This window comes from Platalea leucorodia (assembly GCF_965183815.1).
Source record: "Platalea leucorodia genome assembly, chromosome: Z".
In the NCBI taxonomy this organism is placed as follows: Eukaryota; Metazoa; Chordata; class Aves; order Pelecaniformes; family Threskiornithidae; genus Platalea; species Platalea leucorodia.
In genome coordinates this window covers 22722641-22747070 of record NC_138858.1, presented here as the reverse complement: position 1 = coordinate 22747070, position 24430 = coordinate 22722641, and the positions used below count along the sequence as shown (strand labels likewise).

Here is a 24430-nt window from a genome sequence, read left to right as displayed (position 1 = left end):
ACAAGGCAAAAGAGTTAGGTTTTCTTGTATTGTTAAGAAGGTATAGTATACCTTAAGAAAGATGTTTGCTTCAGCAAAGATGCCACTACTCAACACAGCACCCTGTTGAACCAAGGTCTCAAACTCCGAAAATCAGACCCAAACCCACCTCTGTCTGCCCAACATGAAAGCCCAGGTTTGGCTCTCAATACTTTATCACTGAATAGCAGATTTTGGGGGTTTCTTTTGGATTTTATGTAAGCATGACATTGGTTTTGACTCAGGCATTAAGCTAAATTTCATATGCCGTACTAGTATTAAACTTGGACAGTGCACATAAAATCTGGGATGGAGACTACAAGTAAGGTGTTACACATTAACTATTTATAATGGAAATAATATAAAACCACACTCCCTCAAAGTCCAAAACTGATTTAGTATTCTTGAAATACCAGAAAAGTGTATTGTAGGAAGGAGTATCACATGAAAATTAGGTGGAAAAAAAAAATATATACATAGGTCTAGTCCAAAATGTATCTCCAATTGTTTTTAAAAAAGCTCTTCAAATTACAGGAAACAAAAAGGAAAAATATCTCATTTTTTCCCTGTTTACACTGTACATTTCAGAGCAGGTTGTGCAGTCAGCATCACTGTTTGGATTACATTGAACTGCAGTAATCCAATACTCCACGCTGTGGAAGGTCCTATGCGCATACTACCCTCAACTTTACAAGAGGACGTTTACCAGTAACAGTAGTTAAGAGTCGAGGGTGAAGAGGCAGAAAGCTGTAAAGTGCACAGAGGAAGGGGAGTGGATGAACAAGCCCAGTCGTACATGGTATTCTTGCTCCTCTCCACTCAACACTTGCACAGAGAAGCGGAGCAGAATTGCCCCTCACATCGTGAGCTCCTCCCTCTGCCTTTGCCTTTGGTTTTTAAGTAGTCACAGCATGCTCTTATAAGTGCCTTCTCTCAAAAAGAGTGGCTTTGTTAAAATTTAGCCAGCTCTATCTACTTCAGGTTAATTCCCAGTAAGTGAAAGTTGGATTGGTGGTCCCAAAGAAACTGCATGGGAGATTTTTCTTTTTAATATCTCTTTCCTATGAAGCATACATAAAACTCTCGCTCATCTATGAGCTGAGGAAAAGCCTAACACTTGAACACAAAGAGCCTGATCCCACTCCTTCCTACTCCCAGTAAGTACCTGAACTCCTATTAATTCCAATAGAAAAACGCCCAATGGAAGATTTTTTTCTACTAAACTGATTTTAAAAAATGAAAAAGCCCAACCAGCTACTCCAACAATATTACCACTTTTAATTTGTCAATATATACTGAATGCTTGCATTCAAAAAAGTTAAAATCTTCCTGGAAAGAACATCTCCAGAAATATTTAGAGTAAACAGCAGGCCTGCCTTTAAGTCTTTACACCATTCAGACACAAACACAGCTCACCCTCCCTCTCCACTGAGATTTTTTGAGAATTCATGTTACAAGCAGAAACATTTATAAACACGGATCCTGATCTAAACAATGACAGCACTAATACAGTCAAGTTACCTAGCCTACCCTTCTGAAATTACAGAAGGTTTAAACAAAAACATCAGCTGCCCTTGCAGGCTAAAATGTAGGAGTTCTGTATTAAATATGCCACAGTGATGTACTATGCGTGGTAATTATGAAACACTATTTTCCACCTCTTTTTCTCTTTGTGTTTTTAAAGAAATTGTTATTCGTAAATACGACCTTTAAAAGGGTTTCAACACACCAGAGAAAACAATTCAGGAAATTTCAGCTCAGAAGCCCTGGCAGGGCTGTTATAATTTAACCTATCAGACATTAAATGCCACCTTCTCCACTGCCTCCAACATTGCAGAGTACTCAACAGGGAGGGCTGTTCCCCTCCTGCAGACATAGCCTTAATCTTTACCTAACCATCTAATATTCTTCAAATAAAGTATGAAAAGTTAGTAGCAGATAAAAAATTGACACACTGTGCTTTGCTAGGAAGCTTTCACTGGCAGTAATTTATAGCCTGCTGAGAAGAGAGATGTTACATGCTCCTGGAAGAAGGCAAAAGGAATCACCTGCGTGGGGATGCAAAGATAATGACATTTCACTAACAGATCCAAAGGAGCAGAAAGTCACTTCATCTAAAAGCTGCAAGACCTCACTCCAAACAGGTATTTCCCTTCAAAGGGAAAATTCCTCTTTTACTCAAAGTTACAAACCTTTCCTGAAAATATTTCTCCATTCCAAAAAACCCCGACACTAACGTTTCACTTTTAAACTAAGAAGCTCATTCATTATTATCTAAAGACAACAAAAGAGTTGCAGGCAGAAAACCCTGTGTTCACTACAGAAGCTATTTATAGAGCAGGCATGTTTCACCTTTTCCCTTCAGCTGCTGCAGTTTGAAATGTTCTACTGTTTTCAAACCAGCACGTGACCAGTAATTCAAGCTCTGCTGACATTTTCAATGCGCAGAGGATTCGGATTCCGCAAAAACGCATTTAGAAAAGCAGCTGGAGCATTAAGACAATGTATCAAACGAAGCTCTTTTACAAAGTGATTTTGCTTCTGTTGAATACACACCTCAAACACACCGCAAAAATTATTTAACAGCCAAAAAACCAGCATTTTCAGTTTCCATACTTTTGGAAGGGGACTGTGCCAAAGTGCCATCAGGAGGAAAGCATTAAGAAGTCAGTGAATTTTACAAAGCAATTTTTGCCAAAATCTGTTTGACAGCGTCCAATCCATTAACTAAAAACATTCTGGGACTGTAAAGCTGTCTGCTAAATGAAAATTCACATTACTACAATGTAGCATTTACCAGCACAAGTATGTATGCTTGTCATAAAAAAAATACTTCAGAATAAAACAAAAGAAACTTCAAACTGTAAGGCACTAAAGAGGAGAAATGACAGTGGTGTCATGTGGAGAAGCAGCAGCAGGTCTGCTTTTAGTTACTCAAGTCAAAAACAAATTTTGAAATAGTGAGTTCCACTAATCCAATGGGATAAGCAGCAAAGTTACTGCACTAAATAAGCATCATCAATGACATCTCACAAGCCTAATTCATTTCTGCTGTCACCTGATGTTACAAAGCATCTTCCTCAATATACCCAAGTCCAAAGGTGCATTTTAAAAAGATACATACCAAAATGAACAAAAACTATCAGACCAACAAGCCATGTAAAATGCTGAGGGGCAGGGGAGGAATTATGCTGAGATTATATGGTGGTGTGGTTCAAGGAAATAAAATGAGTACAATACAACTTTTAAATTAACTATAAATCACAGAATCATAGAACCGTTAATGTTGGAAAAGACCTTTAAGATCATAATAGTAATTCAATCTAAAATTTTAGACAGTTGGTTTCTTTTCTCTCAGTAGTTTAGAATTCAAAATTTTAAGATGTCCCTGTAGACAGAGGAAAAAGAAATTAAAGAAAAAAACCCTTCTCATTCAAGGGGAGCCGCTTTCAGTTGTGATTCAGTCAACAATACAGCAAGCTATTACAAAGTGAAGTTTATCTCAAAACATAATTCTTTCTCAAACTGTTTAGCTGCCTATTCAAAAATACCAATAACATGACATCAAAACACATACATTACCAGCTTAAAAAAACAGAAGGCTATTCTTATGAACATACAATAATAGTACTTTAAAAAAATGTATTAAGAAATGCAAACCTGCATTGCATATATCAAAAATACATCTGTGCTGTCAAGAATTCCAGTGGTTAAAAAAAAAGAAAAAAAACACTTTAAACTCATACTTGCAATTGAAAGCTTTGATTGAAATGCAACCATACGTCGCCACTGGGTATTGTTTATCCTTTACAGAAAATATAAAAATGTCAGAATTGGATTACAGAAATACCCTAAAGCTTAAAAACCAGTGCTTTTGAATATCTTTCTGCCATGTATCTTTTGAGAACCCCATGCATGCCTCATCTACTATGGACATTATCCTAAAATTAGAAAATAGACTACCAACTGTATTTGGAAAATGAATGTGTTCCTTAATATTGATCCACTGACTCTTTTTCCAAGTAGTTTACAAGAACCATATATATTTTCCTTGTCAGGAAAACGCATGAGCTGTTTTACATTCACAGAAGAAGAGACCAGCAGATAAGGTTACTTGGGGGGGGGGGGGGGGGGAAGGAAGAGCTTGTTCTGGGAGCTGGATAATCTTCAGCATGCAAGACCCATGCGGGTAGCCTCCCACTACACAACTTTTTGTTGGTAATCAGAATCATACCCTCTATCTTTAACAGTCACTTAAATTAACTTGCAGGCCTACCAGCTAAGATTTATTCAGACTACTATAGTACTTGGCAAACACATAATCACTGTGTAAAGTGAAAAACACCTCTGCTTCATCTTGCCTACCAAACAACAAGAAATGCTTATGGAAAGTAGTTTCCAACTATGCCCATTAGCTATTTTTTCACAACTTAGAACAGTGGTTGCATTTTTTTCCCAAGACAAGCAAAAGTCTAAACCATGTTTACCTCATTTAAATTTTGTCTTTTAAGAAGTGGTTTTCCTTTAAGATGGCAAACTAGTATCCTACATTCAATTCTGTCTGAACTTTGGAACACTCTAAAAACAGATAACAACACACTTTGAAATTACTACGAAGTCAAAACTTTGCATGCCACCACTCAGCCTGAAGCTAATGTTTACAGCCTATTTATAAACCAGAGAAAACATTGATTTAAAATGGAAAATACTTACCCACAGTACCTTAAACATGCCGGTACAAAGGTAACTGGGCGGGGGATTGGATTAATTAACAAGAACACCACATAAGATGTTTACTGTATGTCATGAGTGCATAGCATATAGAAGAGCTTATGTTTTGAGAGCATGGCCACCTAGAACAAAATTGGCATTACCACTGCACCCAAACATTAACAGAGGACCCATCACAAACAACCGCCCAGATTTCACAACTCCCTTTCATAAAGACAATAGTCAGGATTTGGTATTTCGAGAATTTTGCAAGCAAGAGATAGAGTGGAAGTAGCATTAAATAACTCCATGCGCACGCTCCACTGACAACTTGAAAGTTCACTACTGCTGTTGTGCGTCCAAGAACATGCATGCTGTAACAGTGACAGCACTTGTGACTCAAACGGCAAGATTTATTGATCTCAATACTATGAATTCAACAGTTGCATTTAAAAAAAAAAATCTTCCAGGACCTCCTTCAGCAGCCCAAACCTTCAAGTCTGAGAACTGTTCAACTGATTACATTCATTAGACAAAGGCCTCCACTAACCCCTCAAGCCAAGCTTGATCACATCTCTGCTGCTCAAAAGCAACCGCTTATCACTGTGGTCCACACTGGGGTCATGGATGACTACGGATGGGAAAGATCCATCCAGACTACTCTTCCCTGAAGAGAAGGAAAGGCTCTTCAAAACAGCAAATACCACAGCAAATGCCTTCCCCTGCCCAACAGGGGACTGTTTTAAGACAGATGCAGACTGCAGCAGCTCATGCTGTCTGGAGGTGGAGGCATTGAACAAAACATACACCCCATGAGCATGGCCCCAAGGGTCCCTCAAGGTTTCACTGCTATCCCGGTGGTTAAATAACTTGCAACACACCCCACAGGAACCCCATACAAACTACAGAATGACGTTCTCACCAGGACTGCTCACAGCCTCAGATTACACCTCTGCAAAACCTGAAAGTCATCTGCACTCCAACTCATTTAATATGGATATAATCAACCCCATTTTAGGTGTTTGTAGCATTAGCCTTGTGGGCAAAGCAAAATCTTCCTGTAAATAAGAGAGATGTTAAAAAAATGCCTGTCAGGGCACTAATACAGAACTCTACCTCTACCACAGTGATGCTCAGATTGTGATCTGGGATGCTATGGCAAACAAAGCAGAAGCAGAGCAGAAGCAGACAAGTCTCTTCAATTAAAGGCTTAACATAGTGCCGAGCATTTGCTAGAAGTGTGAATGCTGACTGACTCCTGTCAGGTCAAGAAGGCTAGCAATCCACGGCTGCAGGTCACCCTCTATCAGGTATACAACCCAAGCCTTTTGGGGTTTTGGTTTTTGTTTTTTAAAAAGGGCATCAGCTTAAAACAAACTTTGCTTCTCTATGCTAAGAGTTAAACAGCTCCTTTCTCAGTAAAACATATCGTAAGAGCACCATAAACAAAATAAAAAAGAAATATCAATGTGAGCCTGGAAACCCTGAAGCTGATGGGTAGGAAGGTACAGTTTACTGTGAGACACCAGCAGACAGGAGGTTTATTTATATATATGACAATTTTTCTAGTAATATACCCCAACAGAGATCACGTGACAGCTATTAAAAAAAATCAAGAATGCCAAAGAAATCATAAGCTTTGAAAAATCTGGGCAAATTAACATTTCATTATTTATGACACATGGAATATAGTAAGCCTCAAACTTTTGAGGGAGACTTAATAGGCTATATGAGCTGAGGGAAACTGGCTGGATCCATCATACAGCAGCTCGCTGCAGTAAAAATGTGAAATGGGAGTCATCAAAACTACACTGGTGCTGAACCGAAACTGGAAGTAAATTCAAAACGAAGGATAAGGAAAAAAAGGACAATTAGTACTCAAGGAAGTTGCTAGAAGTGGAGCTACTCCAAAATAATTGAGCTTTTAACTAACTGTGCTGCCCAGACCGTCCAGCTAATGTACACTAAAATGTTTATAGGTGAATTGTAATAGAATATAGATGTAGGCCAGTATCAGGCTCAAGTTTACATTCAGCCATAACAAAGGCTAGAAAAAAAAGAGGTTAAGACAAATTACTAATCTACATTTAAATTTTGATAAACAAACCTTCATTCTGCTGATGAACTTCACAGGCCCTTGTTTTCTTGCAAAGGGAACAGACTGAGACAGCAGGATGTGCAAACAGTCTGCAAGGATCTGCATCCCAGGGACACATTGAGGGTGCCCAAGACCAAGGACTGACCACAAACAGCCTTCAGAGGATCAGTGCAAGGACATTTGTTGCCAGCTTTTGAGGAGGAATTTGCTCTACTACAGTGAGCAGAAGCTGACATCCCTCCTGCAGGAAGCAGGCAGCAGAGGTTCATCCCATAGCCCAGGCTATCTATCTCCCAAGGCGATGCCATTTCACATTATACTGCTACTTAGTTTTCGCATCACGTTTGCAGGGAGAAATTATGCTTACTTGCCACAGCACAAGTATAAATATCACAAATGGGAAAGTGACTGCAAATGAGGAAGAGCAAAACCAAACAAACTCAGATTAAACCTCCTGCTTTCATTAAAATATCCTTAAAGCAAGACAACAAGAAATAGGCTACTCTTACATTCATGAAAGTAAATATTTAGAGACAATCAATTCTTTTAAGCAACCTAGAAGATGCCTGTCAAACAGGTATAATGTGGTCATTTTTTAAAGTTACTATTTACATTCTCATTGCTAAGAGGAGAAATTTTCTGTATTGCATGTCTACAGTTAAAGGCTTACCTTCAACTAAGAATCATCTGTCTCCGCCAAACGGAAGTAACAGAAATTAAATCATCTGAGCCTGAAGAACACCTCCAGCAAGGCCTGCAGATTTTTAAGGGAAGGAAAGAGAGGAAGAACCCAGCCTAACCAAATTTTTTTTTGTTTGTTTCAACATTTCCCTCTGCTAGTCCAACCACATCTCTGCTCTTTTCACACTCTTTATTGCTGCTACCACATATCCTTTGCTTATGTCATACAGGCTGCATCAGCTTCACTTTATTGTCTTAAGTTAAGGAACATCTTCGACTTAATTTAATTAAATCCAGTGCCCCTGTAAGGCTCCAACATTGCTCGGCTTTTACAAATAAAGTATGATTAGCAGCAGTTGTCTACATGGCTTTTCAAAGACAAACCGAATTCAACTAACATAAGCCGCAGAACAGCATGGAGCTTCGTCGGAAGACGGATGAAAGCAAGAAGGAAAAAAACTTTAAAAATTACATCCTGCTTGACTCATAACAATGCTTTATCATGAGGAAAAACTGCGTTCTCATCCTCTTGATAAGGACTTGATCAAACTCCCACTGTATTTTTTAATGGTAAGTGGATAAAACCCTAAAAAGGAAGACAATAGCAATCACTGATATAAACTTGGGAAGAGATTTTTAAAAGATTAGAAAATTACTACTTCCTGAAAAGAGTGCGTCTGGATTTCCATAGCCATATTTACAGTTTGGGAAAACCCAGCACAGGATGTCTGAAACACAGGCATCCTGCAGTAAAAGGTATTTAGGTCATTCCAACAACACAAAACATTTAACTGATTTAGTAATTTAAGATTGTACTCAAACAGTTCTAGTTTAAGCTATGCAAAAGCACAAGCCAATATGATTTTGAAACTAAACTGACCTTCCATCAGGAAATGTTAATAGTTGGCCTAAAGAGGAAACTACCACTCCCGTTTCCATTACTAGTTGTGGAATAAATCATTTTCTTTTGTTTAAGGTGGGGGGAGGGGGAGAGATCAATGCTGCACTTGTGCCAAATGAAAAATGGCATTAAAACTCCCAGAAAGTGAGGGAGACCCTTTATTTATGGCCATGATTCTATTTTTCCACTCATATACTAAATATTCACAAAGACTTCATTCTTAACATTTACAAAATGTTTTTATTGCTTTTCATTTTTTAACAAATGCTTGTACTACTGCAAGATTCAGGATGTTCACTGAACTCGTTTTATTCATACTCAAAGTGGAAGTAAAAAGAGAAAAAAGGGTTTTTAAGTGTAGAAACAACAGTCACTGCATAGGACTTTGGGCAGGGCTCAGTTCATTTTGGACAGTAAATTTTACAAGATAAATGTTTTCAGCAACTTCCTCTGGTCACCAGAGCATTACAAGGGATTCCAGCAAAAATAATGAAGTATGACGTAGTATTTCCTGACAGAGCAGCAGAGAAAAAGCCACTAAAACCATGGTGTTGAAAGAGTTCCAGGATGAAAGTCTAGAAAACCACCAACATCACAAGTGAGTCATCCTTGCATGGCTGAAGCCAACGTCAGGGGAAGCACCTTTTTTTCTAGCTGTCCAGGGCCAACTGCAATGGAGCCCCAAATGCAGACTGGAATCCCAAGAACTACTGTAATAACAATAAAAGTGTTTAAAAAAAGGGTCATACAAAGGTCACTTATACATCAGAATATCCTTGATAACACCAGCACACAGCCTAAACCCATGCAAGTGGACATATTGTATGAAATAAGGTTCTTGCGGTTCACAGTTTTTCCATACTTTTGCTAGGCTAGATCCTAATTCACTTCTTACTGTTCCAATTATTACTCAATGAAATCAAATCAATATACACTAGTTGTGGTTAGTGCACCCCATCAAAACTGGCTGATAAGACTTGCCATAGTAGTACTCCTCCATATAGAGGTGTACCACCTCTTTCCAGACATGGAATGCCAAATGAATAGGCTTCCTGTAAGAAAAATGGATTTCCGAAGGCACAGACAATTTTGAGTGTAAGCTGCTCACATAACTTTCATGTTTATAAAATACAAATACCTGTTAGTTCAAACAAAAAAAATTATTTATGTTCCCAGGCCCTAATTTCTTGGCATCTCTTGATTTCTGGGAGCTGCATGCACAGCAAGCACTTGGAAAAAGTAAGGGTAGGTGTGTGTGGGGGAGCCTAATCTACATTCTTCTACTGACTAAGCCAACGTTAGCACATTCAGAGCACACGGCTGCTCCTCATACAATGCAGGTAAGATTAATACGCAATTTTCTTAAAGAGGTAATTTAGTAGCCCACCCCATCCTCTAAAGCCACACACTAGTTCTCCTTGAATGAGCAAGGCATACCATTCTTCCTTGCCAGAGCCAAGAAATTCTTAGGAATATTTACCTCTAACCTGCAGCACCCAGAAGTTTAACAAGCTACAGTTATTCTGACTGTTAATCAGATTCTAGACAATATGTTAGTACATAACATGTTATCCAAGCCTCTATTAACATGCATAGGGTTGAACAATAAAATGCAACATGAGCTTTTTCTTTTTAAATTCATGCCTCATATCCACAAAATCCAAACTCTCCAGACAACAGCATAGACAGAGATAAGTGAAAAGTTCGGAAAGGCAGGGGGACGAAGGAAAAAACAGAACTGCACAATCAAATTAAAGAAAACAAATAATCTAAGGAAGGAGGACAAATTATACAGCTAAACACAATCTAATTTGTTATTTAGATTTATTAAGCAATTTACTGGAATTCAGCATGCTGTGGCTTGGCCTCCAAACCAGGTTTTACAGCACATAAGCTATCAGACTGACGACCCCAACAAAAAGCACATCTGGTAAAATGTAACATTTCTAACTTTCTCTGACAAGCCAAGGAGCACCTTACAACTACCTTTTGACTGAGGAAAAGGAAACAAATACAAAACCACCATCATGTATTTCGCTTTTACAGTGCACTGCGGGGAAAAACAAAACCAAGGAGACAGAAGACAAAAAGCTCAAGGATAGCAAGTCTATCTACCAGTGAGCCAAGCAACAAACTGCTGTCATGCAATGAAGAAGTAACTCTCTCCCTTCCAGATCCCTGCAGTCTCTTCGGATTTATTTTTGGGCTTAGCTTCTGATAACTTATCTATACTACAACTATTAGCATTTGTGATAAACTGGTAGGTGGTGTACTTGTGGAAGTGTGGTTAATGCCTTGTCTTGATAGCTTTGGTTGCCCAGTAAAACAGTCAAGGGTTAGGCTTGCTGATGAACTTGAAACCCAACCCACAAGACTAAAGTACACTGCTGACTAATTTTGTGACTCAAGGTTGTTTGTTGATGTTACTTAAACTAGACATTGGTCTTGTAGTAGTACTAAAACTCCTTATTGATGCAGGTCTCATGCCTATAGGTCTACGTTTTGTGATTAGAAGGGGTTCTCTGTCTATGCTCTTCACTTTTATCATAACCTACATAAACATAATTGGGAGGGAAAAAAAGGAAGACCATTCCAAGTTCTTGAAGAAAAAACAGACATTTATACAAATTCTGAATCGGACGCATGTCAAGACAGAGGGTGCCCTTTTCTGGCAAAAAAACTGAACAGTAATCATGCCTCTAACACCAGTTGTTGATATTATTACTAATGGTTAAAGACTATTTTCTGGTTTAGATTAAATTAAGATTAAATTTAGCGACATACTGGACTATTACATCACACCGCTGTCACCTGCCTAAGGCTGTGTTGTCACAGTGCACTTAAATAGCAAGACAGAGACAAGATTACATACAAATTAGTTTTCAGTGTTGCCCAAGATACTTAGATCAAGAGACTTGCTAGTATTTAAAGTAGTTCTCTATCACAAGAAGAAAGGCAGAAACAGAAATTGTGGATCTAGCCTCTGTTACGATGATGAACCATAAACTGGAAACTGGGCCTTTAACTTTTAACACTGTCAATATCCCAGGTGTCATCAAAATAAACTTAAATATTTCCAAGTCATGCCCCTTACATAGAAGACTATTGATTTATTTTCTTCATACTTTAAATGGTTCAAAAGAAAAAAAAAAAAAAAAAATGTATCTAGAACGAATGCTCTCAGTCTTTTCCCGTGCAACATCATCCCTTTCCACAAATCTCCCCTGCTCTCTCTCAGCAGAGTATTTTGAAGGAAGCAGCTGGGCACTATGCCAGCGTTGTCCACTTTAAAATGACTCCCCAAAAATATCCATCCACACCCCCTTCAGTCAAATAGGAAGGAAAAGAACTGTTTAACTAGCATCATGCTTCCAGAAGGTCGACTATGATTCAGGTTATTTTTATCTATTCTGAAATGGTTTAAATAGATCATTCACTATACCATGGTAGATCAGACTATGTAGCAAGGATTACTACCCCCACATCTAGTTTTTCCTGTTTACTTAGTCAAACAGAAGGCTTCCTCCACTGATAAGGAGTGAGACAGATATCAGGAGCTGCAAACATTATCAGCCATTTCCTTAGAAATCTGCCTTTCCTCTGTGCAGTCTGGGTCTCTGGATGAGAGCATGACAGATGTCCATACGATACCTCCTGCCCTTCTTAAATTCTCCAAGCATGTCTGAGAAGTTCAGATTCACAGCCCTAGCTTGGTCCTAACATGCAATGACGATGTTTTAAGGTTAAACAGGGTTGCTTCCCTACATAAATATTTGAACATCAGACCAACTATTTTCAAAATACTTTAAAAACACAGAATTATCAGTAATGAACCTGGAATATCCAAAGCTTGTTGGGCCCTGCTTACTCAGCAAGAAAACCCTGTTTCTCAGCCAGAAAACTGCTAGTTCTCACCTCTCGCAAGACAATGCCCATGAGATGCACGAGTGCCAGATTCAGTTGCTAGCTGAATCTTCCAATCTGTGACATACATTAATTGGATCAACAAGCGTCCTCACATGCTCTGAAAGAGGGAGCACATTGCTCACCTTTTCAGTGCCAGTTCTCCTGTATGCTTTTGCTTGCTTTTATTTCATCTGTTGGTTGCACAAAAAAAAAAAGTAAAAAACAAGACATCCACCACCTCAGAAGAGGCGTGAAAACCTATCACCATCTCATTCATGCAACATACACTTCACATGCCTGCTTGTTCGTCTGCAGCAATAATTCCTCAGTTTGAATACAAAGTAACATATGAGCATCCTTCTTTATGAATTTACCCCCAAGAGCTCAGAAATGTTGCTCCATTAAAAGCACATCTCAGCACATCCTGCTGGTTTTGGTTGCTGGAACGGTCTCCCCCTCCCCGATACCCTCCGGTCTCTCATGGACTATAGAGCTGAAATTAGCTATTCATTACATGTGAAGGAGTCTCACATAGAGCAGCACCCTGCTGCTAAAGACTGCTACTTTACATGGCAATTTCACAACTACGGCATCTGCTACCTTACTAATATGTATATTTAATGCTGCTGCATAATGTGCAGAATAATATGCTGTTCATTGCCTGTTTGTTCAGATATTACGTACTCTTAAGTAGCATTATTCCCTTTGAAAAACACTGTAGTTTTTATTAGGCCTTCTCCCTGGTGTTCTTTGTAACAGAGCCCCAAATGAGCAGCTTGTAGACTTTTCTAGACCAAAAAATCCCAGGACTCAGGGCGAGATAACCAAATGTGACAAGCTTCTGGCCTGCAACTATTAATATAATTTACTTTATTTCCTGGGTTTCACTCCCCAGTCTATAGTTTTACATTGTTTTGATACAAAGGGAAGTGGAAAGGGAATCTTATCTCAAAAACTGGGAGGAAACCTACTCCAGGCTACTCTTGCCACTAGAAATGTGAATTAGAGCAGTGGCCTTCACAACAGATTTTATTCTTTCTACTAAAGGATACTCAAAAGCAGTAATATTAATTTCATACAGTTGTTAATCATTTTGTTCACAATAGCAAACTAACTCAGAGGAAAGAAATCAAACTTTTAAACTAGAGAAACAAGGGGTTTGGAGTCAAGTATTGGACCAGCACATATAAGTTGTTTCACGTCCTTCAGGAAAGACTTCAATAGGCTCCTATGCCAAATATCTTCTTAGGACAGTGTCACCAATCCTCCCTCCACCTAACTCAGGAAAAATTGATTCTGAACATGGTTATTCAGGTGACAAAATGGTTGGCCATCCCATCTAGAAAGCCGTGAGTACTCACATGTATAGTTCCCGGCTCAGATTTTGACTTGAATTACATATTTCCAAAGCAGCCCAAGTAAAGGTAATGAATCTACTCTGCATTGCTGAAGCAATGCCCTCTGGGAAACACTACTTTAAACCTGCTTCGGAACAAGCGATAATCTGCTCTCTGTTGGAGGGCGAATGTAATGCAAGGCGAAGGAGATTCCAATATACTTAGCTAAAACAAGCTTTATCTCAACTGGACGCTCAGGATTATGCAGGCAGACATTTGCTGTAGAATTAGTTTTCAGATCGTTTTGATGTTAGGAAGATTTGAGGGCTACAGCAACACTGAAGTACCCCCACAGGCTGCTGTAGGATGTCAGAAACAAAATCCAAACTGGTCTGTTCTCTTTGTTCCAAGCTACAAACAGATCTACAGATGAGAAAGAAGTGGCAGAGACAGCCTTTGTCAGCCAGACAGAGCCTCAATCTAGTCTTCTCTTATCTTCTGTGAGCATGTGATAGTCAAACAACCCATTGTTTTGATATGAAAGGATGCCCAAGGCTTTCCTATCCCTTCTTTATTTACAAAGTAGACAAGCCTCATTCCTGAGGACCAAAGGACTCCAGTGGACTGGGCCTTTCTGCTCACCCGACACACACATGTAGGCTGGTCTGATGTGCAACCCAAATACCACCCTGAGAATTTTGTAAAGCAGAGCATCACTGCATTGCCTGACAGCTTAGAGAAATCAGCAGGCTGAAGTAGGTTGCTGCCCGCTACGCATCGCTGATCAGAGTATAGAGTGCAGATGTGAGAAGACCGTACCAGGGAGGAACTGCAGAAGGGAAGACCAACATTGCCCCCCCACTCCCGCCCCTTACACACATATGCACACACACACAGTTTGTCTGCAATCAGAACAACAGAAAAACCATCAGTTAACCTCCGTTTTGGATCTCCTTAAGACATTCTATAAAGCAAAAAGAATATTTTAATCTTTTTTTTGTGCTGTTATGGGAACATACAAAGCTTCTCCTTTTAAAGCAGTAAGCTATTCAAACAACACATCAATACCTCTCAAGATGAAGCAATAGTGACCCTATCACTGAGGAAGGACCATCACAACTATTGAAATCTATGAAGCATATGAGGTTGAGCAGAGTCATTTCTCAAATGAATTATGCTAGATTCAGAACAAGCAAACAAACAAAAAAATCTAGTTCTTCCACCACAGGCATATTTAACAAAGACAACCCCCTTGTAGTCCACATGAAGAGAAACAATCCGAATACCAAAATCATGAAGCAGAACCAAGACTCTTCTAAAAAAGGCTAATATATTCTGGTTCTGCAAATTTAATATGCTTTTAAAATATTCCTGCCAGAGATAAAACTGGTCAGGAAAAAAGAACTTATTTTCTTTAAGAATAAGTATGTCACAGTCCACACATTTTGTTTTGAAAGGTGATGTTTGCTTTTTGCATGAGAGGGCAATGCAAATTCCAAACCTTCTAGACCATGAAAAACAAAAGACAGCTAAAGAAACCACCTTTTAAAGCAGGTTAATACTTCATTTCTGGAAAAAGCTAAACAAAAAATAAATTGTCCAGTTGTCCAGGATATTAAGTGAACTAACCTTTGTATTTTCTCTTCAGTCTGTCTTCCAAATAAATGAACACTGGAAAAGCCACAAGCCTTATTTCTATTTCAGGTGAGTTTCAGGGATTTTGTTTTTAATCTAGCTGTCCCTGCAACCTTATTGTTTACCACATTTGGACAACGAATTTTTAGATTAACTATTTTTATAGTCAAAAGTGTTTCTGAGGACATTTGTAGGACTTATTGCTATAATGAAATGGTGGTTTAGTAAGAGAAGGAGTAATTGCTTTAGAGATGTTCTACAATCCGACCAGCCCAAAACAAATACTACTTGTAGTTATTCTTTTAGAGTTAATATTGAAATCAGGAGTAAAACTTACTGAAAACCAACTACTTAACCATTTTTTTCCTTGCTTAATTACCTATTAAACAAGAAAAAAAGCCTTAATAAAAAAAGAACGACATTTGTTTGGATTCAGAGCTTCTGGCCTGAAGTTCTCCAGTAAGACCACCCCTTTCTTGAAAGCAGAGAAAGCTTTCATTCTTACTGTTCTTCATGGGTAACGAAGAGACAGAAAATGACTGTAATCTCATTAAGTACCTGTGCCTCCAAAGACCTAATGAAGTTTGTTTTTCTTTGTTTTCCCCAGGACTCCAAAGGCCCTGCTGTAAGGAAGCCGCTCACTCCCACACTTGGATGCTGCACACCACTGACACAACTCCACTGCCACTTCAAAGGGCAGGGAAAAAGCTTCCAACACACCAGAGGCCATTTGCTAAGGTTTGCAGCACTAGAGTATTATTTATACTCATAATCCACAAAAATCAACTGCACGGGGGGTGGGGGGGGGTGGGGGGTGGGGGGAAGCAGCTACTTCTCCCTTTATTATGGATTGCACAGGGCCATGTTGAGGAAAGACAGCGAAGGGACAGCGCAATGGCACAGTGGGCTAAGCCACGGCAAGGCTGACTGCTATCCTGGAGGAATGCCTGTGCAACACCCGGCCTCTCCCAGCCCCAGAGGAGAGTCAGGCTGCAGTTGCCAAAAACTGATTCCTATGCGCAGCACTCTGAAAAGCAGAAGTACATAAAAAGCTTGCAGGGTAAACTGACCCCCTCAGATGAGAAGGATGTTTAACACCAGCAGAAGGTGAACTCCAGATGAAGAGAGGAAAAGAGCCCACACTGCTGCTCACAGAGGAGCGAGCAGCACAACCTGTGAGTAATGTCTGCTCCAAGGAAGAGCAGGAGCAGTGCATGAGAAACAGGCAGTCTAGACAGGATGGGGGGCGGGGGGGGCGTGTGTGTGGGGGGGGTGTCCGGCTTCTTTGCTTCAACTGTTTCACAATGCACTTTTCCCACATCAAAAGCTGGGGCGGGGGGAGAGGCAGGCAGCCTTGCTGGCAGGAAGACCTACCCCATTTTTTAATAAAGAAAGAAAGAAGTCTGCCACCATTTATTGATGATACTTACTTCATGTCTTAGAAAAGGTTATTTTGCCGCTTAATAGCTCGAGGATTGTATTTTCCCATAGCTGTGTCACCACAACCTGGATCCGATTCATTATCTCCCAATAAATTTGACAGTGGCTAAGTTGACGCTAAGAATCTTCCAGCCTAGTCTATAGCCTACTCTTAGAAACTAGGCAAAACCACTAAGCTGACTATTTTAATGCACCACAGTAAACAATTACCCAACAGATTAAAAATATAAAAAGAGCAGAGTACTCGGGGCATCCATACCCTGCAAGAAAACTATTTTCCTTCTTTCCTCAACAGCAGTTCTCCAGTCATACAGCAGCCAGACAAATATATCAAGTTTGAACCTTTCAAGTAGGAGGATGGAACAGAGTAAGGGTAAGGAAAGGACCCATTAGAAAAATTAAGCCTTCATGAAACCAGAAATTATTTGAAACATAGTATTTAACAGTTGTTTAAAACATGCATAACTAGGTTTGGAATAGTTATCCTGATTTAGAGCAGGAGTACATCTGTTTATGTGCAAGTAAATACAGTCTGACAGCAATTTGGATCATCTATCAGAAAAAAATCAACTGCAAGTTTAATAAGCATTATTTGTATTCTACATAATAGTCTATTTGTTCTTTCAAGCCACTGCAGTGATAACACATTTAAAGTCTTCCACTGTGTACTAAATCTAAGGTACCTAGGCAAAGCACAGCATACTCCAGTTGGATGCTTCCCAAACCATATCGCTCAACTTTTTAAATATTACTGCCATCTGGCTACTAGGCTTTGTTTACCAAAACAGTAGCTGTGCACACATTTCTACAGCAGCTGCAGTCAAAAAATTTAAGTAATGCCATTTGGTTAAGTTACAATTCACATTAAAAAAAAAAAAAAAAAGGGAAAACTCTAAAACTACTTTGTCAGACCAATTAGCATTGTACCTAGCAAAATTAAATATATGTAGCTTTGTGCTTTGCTTGCTTTCCCATTTCAGTGCTTTCATGTTCTTCAACTCATTTCCCATCTACACTGGCACAGGAAAGAAGTAACAGCGACTGAAGAATGTGTCAAGAGCAAAATAAGTAGTCTTGCTTGTATTATCTGTAATTCTCTTCTGGGTAAGCACTGGTGCTATAAAAGTACAACACAGAAATGCTGTTATACTAGTACCTCAGGTCATTCTTAGCATGCATATGAAATCATACAACCCTCTCAAAGAGACACCAGAACCAGGCTGTTCAGAGGCTGAAAGCTCTGATAAATTCCAGGGACTCTTCCTGGTGTCTGGGCCACACTAAACAAAATAAATATTTCAATTATGACTAATCTGAAACAATGCGCAATGAAAGCTGGGGAAGTCTTGGGAGCAGTGAGAATATTTAAATTGGAAAAGAGCCTGTGGGGGTTTTTCCTATTTCTAATTACAGTACATTGTATTAATCAGGCCTGGAAACCACAAACCCAAGACTCTTTGTGACCAAGTTGTCATGGCAGCACAAAACACGCTCAAGGCCAAACAGATGAAGAAGCATTTTCAGCAGCTTACTGTGTGGATATCTTATAGGTGTATGGCATATAGAGGAATTCCAATCTTTAAAAAAAGGCTGCGGCCTCAGAGAGCAGATAAACCTTGGCTGGATAAAAGCCAGTGATAGTCTAATTACAGCAATTTTTTTTTTTTTTTTTTAAAGTTCTACTGTGTTTAAAACCTTGCCTAAAGCTCCATCCAGATACTCACTTCAGTACTCAAATAACCAAATATAAAAGAATCTAGCAGTTGCTTAAAACATGTATAACTAGAATTGAAATAGCTGTACCAATTTAAAGAAAAAGCACATGTGTTTGTGTGCAAGAAAATACAGTCTGACAGCAATTTGGATCAACTACCAGAATCAACTGCAAACTTAATAAGCTATGGGATAATTAACAAGCGTTGTTCGTACTTATGTCAATATGTTGAGCTATGTGCTGTTGGCCCAAGTTTTCCACCAGTAACTCTGTAGGAGTTTGGTACATGCATATGCATTCCTTGTGGCAGTCACAGCTCGTTCCTAGATCTGAATGAAGACTGCAGACTGATAAAGCGCTTTACAGTCCAGAACAGCTCTGCAGGCTGATTTTGCAGACACTACAGTAGAAAAGAAGGCTCTCTTTGTTCTCATCCAGAGAGCAGAATTTTGTGTCCCACAGTTTGTTCACATGTTGATGTTTTAGAAAGAATTCAGTATTTTTGGAAGCAATAATGCAGCTTTTACTTTTGTTTCTCCTCTCTTTTGAGCCAGATAACCGCAGACCCTGTAAAAGTGACATGTTCCGGTCCACCATGACTGACACAGGTACAGCATCTGGCCAAGTTTTAGCCTGAGCTGCCTTGAGTGCTTTATACAAGATGTCAGGCCATAAGAGCACCTTCTTCTTGCTAGGGATCAAAACAAAAAGAAAATTTAAAAAAAACAAAATGTATATACATTTGATCCATAAGCAATCAAAAACCCCAACACCACACAATTATGTAGGAAAATCACGCAATACATGTGGAACCAGGGAGTCTATCAAAGTAAAATACTGCAAGAAAAAATAAACCCTAACATAAAAGATGCAAGTAACCAAATATTAATGAACAATAATAACACGATCCTGAGATTTTACAATACTGCTCAGCTACTAAGTATTTGAAAATGACCAGTGCTGTCTCCTCTCATCTAGCTGGGAAACTTACGGCAGGACTGTGCTTCAGATAACCAAAGCCAATACAGGTTATACAGCAGAACATGTCAGGCAAATCTCTGAACAGGTAAGTAATGGAAAAAATAGTGAACAATTAAAAGATGTCTTTCAATTTCTGAAGTTTGAACAAATTCAAGAATTATATATTCCTTTTTTGGAGTGAGCAAAGACGAAAAATATAGGTAAGACAGAAACAGACAAGATACAAGAACTGCAACACCAGATTACTACTCTAATTCTACTCATCACCTAGAGAAAAAGTTTACTACCGTGATGCTTGCTTCAGAAACACATTACTCTTTCAAAAGATTAATTTCAGATGCTACAAGCACAGGTGGCAGGGAAGAATGGTATTCAAGCACCAAATTTAGTTTAGCTTCTTTTTGGAAAGAGGCACAAAAAAAGAATGCATTACCTTGTATAAAGACATATTCATTTTTGATATTGCCTTATATCTTCCACCCTGACCTTTTATGTGTTTCTTTCATCTGGTAAACCTGATAATGACAGAGAGTTGGCACTGATGTACTAAGTATTTTTTCTGTTTGCACAGCATATACTTACATACAGTTCCAGTGTCAATGAAATCCCTAGGAGCTAGAAAAAGATTTATAGTTTTTAAATCTGACCTCCAAGGTGTATACAGCAATCTAAACACTTAAATGAAAGGCGGGGGTTTTCCTTCTCTCGTCCCCTCTTCCCCCCCCCACTATTCTGTTTTGTGACAAGAAGAAATCCCCTTTTTATCTTCCCCTCAGCTTCTGACCCACACCTAACTGCTTTTCCAGTGCTAAGTAATACCAGCTGGGGTAGCTATGGATGAAAGCATTATTCGCTTGCTCTGGGCTTCCTAGGATGAAGTCTATGGTTCAATTTGCACAGGTTATCTAGATTCCATCACCATCTCTCCAATGATGCATACACATCTAAATTCAAGTGTAGCACAGGCCAAAGTTTAATTTAATGTTGTTGAGAAGAGGGAGGCAAAACTGTTTTGAAATTCTCCCTGAAAAGCAGCCTGTTGTATTAGAACAAAGCAGCTTGTTTCTATCGTTCCTTTGTTTGACAAGTTTGGGCTGGTTAGAAAGGTCATTTATGCCTCAAAGCATCAAATTAACATTTGAGGACATGAATTTTAAAAATGGCTATTTGCTTCTGCTCTCTGAATTGCTAATGATTTTTTCTTAAATAAAAAAAAAAAAAAAAAGAAAGAAAAAAGGAAAAGACATAGCCAGACCCCAAAAGGAAAAAGAGCCTTTTACTCAGGCAAACTAGGCATTGATTTTATGTCCATGTCAGCACAAGCTGTCTAGATCTTAATTAAGCCTCACAAATTAAGCAGGTAGTTGAAACGGTGTCCAATAAAAATATTGTTTAATTACTCAAGAAATACTTTTTGGCATATCATACCCAACTTTCTCCTCCCCTCCACATAGACAAGCTCCAGTACTCACAATGTGAAATCCCCACTAACAGCAACAGCCTCCAAGCATGCTTTGCACTAACTTGCAATCGTTAACACAATACTGCTCATCTTGCTAGTCAAACTACGTCTCTACTCATAACATAAATACAATTATTTATAAGTCTCAGGGGTTTTAAAAGAAATAAACAGAGCCTATGTGCTTTTAAATCAGATAACGGTACAGTATTTGGGACCAGGTTCTCTATCGTTAGGCCTTTCTATGGTCTCTGAAAGCACTTGTGGTTTTCATCAACCCTTCACAACTAGCATTGGCTAAACTAAGAATTGCATTTCTGTGAAAACCCACAAATATTCTTCAAAAACAATCAAGCTGAACTCAAATTATTCCGAACAGGTACAGTTTGAGCAAAAACTCATACCTGGTGATTTGCTTTCTCCAGCTCTCTGAAATCTGTTCCGCTGTGTTGCATTTGTTTCCCCCTCCCAGTAGACGGAAGCAGGAAGACGAACTGCAGATAATGTTCCCTGCCACATGGAGGTCTTGCTGGCTAAAGTGACTCTAATTTTAGGCAGTTAATTCCCAAACAATAGCACCACCAGCTCAACTCCAGCAGCCTGCACAACAGTGGCAGACAAAGTCAGTGTTTCAAAGAGGTGGGGCAGCAGGAGGAGCCCAAGGTAGCACACATACACACAAGATGTTTATATTGGCAACCTCCCCGAGAAACATCCCCACTTGCCAAGAAGCATCACCCAGAATTCACCAGGGATTAGTTTTTAATGCTCCCTTCAATCGTGAATTTGTGTTTATGGAGAACAAGCCACATTCACCATAAAAACTTTTAAGAATTGTCCAAACTTCTCAGCCAAAAAGAAGAATCTCCTCTCTGCTCTTTCACAGTCAGAACTGTTTCAGACTCAACATCCCCAAAAGCTCAAGTATCTATTACCAAATGTTTTTACTTCCAGCCAGGGCAAGACTCACAGAAACTCAGACACTTCATGGTGTCTTAAACAGACACTGCTCACCTCAAAATCAACTAGACCATATAGACTCTGTGATGGAGTAGTCTGTAGCAGCAAAAGCACTGCCTAGATGTTGCTAAGCACTAGTTCATAGTAAATACAATTGTAAATTGCTAGTACAAAAACAGCTGTTTTGAAGACAGGAAAAGATTTCAGACAACAGATTCTTACACAGGCAAGTGAAGTCAAAGTTTTCTTTGTGTTTCCACCTGTCGATGTGAAAAGTACCTCATTGCTTTATGCCAAAACAGGGAAAAGAGCAGTGAGCAAAGAAAAAAACCCAACCTGCATAAATCTGCTTATAAAAATGCTGCTTTGTCACTTTCCTGTAATTGTTATTTGTGTTATTTGTTGAAACATCAATGCACGGAAAAGAAAGTATTAGTACAGAGTTACCCATAGAAGTTACTTCCGAACACAGATGAATCAGTCTTTTAGAGTGTGCCGTATCAGCATGAAAAGCCAGATACCATACTTTCACATTATCAATCTTGCAGCTAGTAAGTTTTTAATAAACTGCGATTAAAACCACCATGTAATTCCAGACAGGCAGGAGCAATTACGTCAAAACTTGTGAATCCTTTTCCTTATTCTTTTTAATTTCAGTTAGCTTTACAACATGTCAATTACGAGGATCTGTGTAGCAACTGTTACTTCAAAGAGCACACTCTGAAATAGCCTCAAGAGAAAAAGTTCCCAAAATCTCATGAAGTCAGCCAAAACCAAGCTTGTACTCTTCCAGTCTGTTCCCACAGATAACAACAAATCTCAGAGCACTGGAGAAATGCAGACAATGCAGTATCTCAATGTACTATTACAGTATCTCTGTGACACAAGTACCACACTGTGTTACAAGAATTTGTCAGCTAGTACAAAAGAGCTCTAATACTTTTCAAGGCTAGAACAAGGTTATACCATGTTTCATGGAAAATAATCATCCACACTTGAACCATCAGAAGCAATTAACAACACAGAGGATGCAAAATCTCTTTAACCAAATTCCAACTGAGCAGGATACAGCTTTTCTTAACTCTGGGCCTCCTACTAGCACAGGCCAGCCACATCCAAACCACACCAACTGGTGCCTTGCTCTCAGTATGCAAACAAAAGATACACTCAGCACAATGAGTTGTGCCATTTACACCCTAAAGTTAATAAAACACAGTTTACATTTTGCAGAATAAGGTAAAAGAGTGGAATATGGTCAAATCAAAATTCAAACAAAAGAGATACAAGATTCAAATCAAGGTTCAGACCCAAAACATACACGATTCAAATCAAGGTTCAAATCAAAAAGATACAAGAGGTCAAAGGTAACAAAAAACTTTCTACAGGGACTGAAAAGGCATTTTAATGAAAGTTTAAGAAAAGGCTCCGTTTGCTCATTTAGCTACAGTCCCCTGTGGATACAGTTATTTTACTGTTATTAGAAGCATTAGGACAAAAATTTAAATAACTGTTCTAACAGTCAAGCCAGCCACCCGCGGACAGGTCTAGGTCTACACTGTGCAGAAGAGCTCTCTGAGCCACACACTGCATTTGGTGTGGGGTTCCCGGAGGCATTAACATTCAGTTCCTCCTCACTGCTGCTCAGCTGAGACTCCTGCAGCCCCCCAGGATCTCCTGGCAAAGGGCACCAATTACACTGTCACTATGGCTCACATCCTGGCATAGGGACAATATGGGATGCTGGGCAGACAGACTTGAAGCGAAAGCTGCCAAGTGTCTGGGGAAGGAGAGATGGAAAAGGAAGTGATATGCAGCAAATGGGATGGGACAGAAAGGTTGTTTATTTGTCACCCCTACCGTGTCCAAATCCCATCACGGCAATCGTCAAGCAAGAGAGATTTTCCTTCTCCTGATTCACCAAACCAGACGCAAGAGAGAGCAAAACACAACAAACCAACAACAAAACAACCCTGCCTTTTTAAAGCTAGAGGGACATTTCCATCCCCACCACATGAAAATTAAGAAACAGCTGCAAAACAAAGCCATTTTTGTGCCATGGCACATTAAAAAGGGCAGGGGGAGACACTTGGTAAACTTTCACATTCACCTTCAGCAAAGAGTTCTACTCAGCATCACTAGAAATGCCTTTTGCTGCACTTAAAAACAAATTATTTCGGCTACTCATAATACCCCGGAAACTAGTTCTGTTGAGTGTTATTTTCTTACCTAATCAAATAGCTGCCTAATTTATTATTTCCAATTTATCCTCCAGCTGTGAGAGTTCTCTGCTCTCAGCCTTCTGGCTGCACGAGTTCACCAGATGGGCAGTCCCCAAAGACAGACCTACTGGGGGAAAGGAGGGGAAGAAAAAGTGGTGTCTTAATCACAGCCCTCACTAAAGTAGGTTCTGCAGAAGCTGTGTGTGAAATTGCCTTTTAGTTAATGCCTCTAGCAAAGAAGTGAGGCAAGGACATGTTGTGTCTCAAATTTCTTTAGTTATTAAAACTCAAGGCAAAGATGCAGATTTAGCTCAAGTAACCCTTTGACCAAATAGCTGGTACACGAAAACAACAACAGGGCACTTAATACT

The 24430-nt window shown here is 39.3% G+C and overlaps 1 protein-coding gene across 2 annotated transcripts in view; it reads right to left on the bottom strand.

Annotated features, from left to right (window-relative positions):
- LOC309602954 (zinc finger SWIM domain-containing protein 6) overlaps positions 1-24430 on the bottom strand; it is a gene marked incomplete at its 5' end in the record, with an annotated part of 115676 nt that overhangs the window by 53212 nt on the left and 38034 nt on the right. The window lies entirely within an intron of this gene.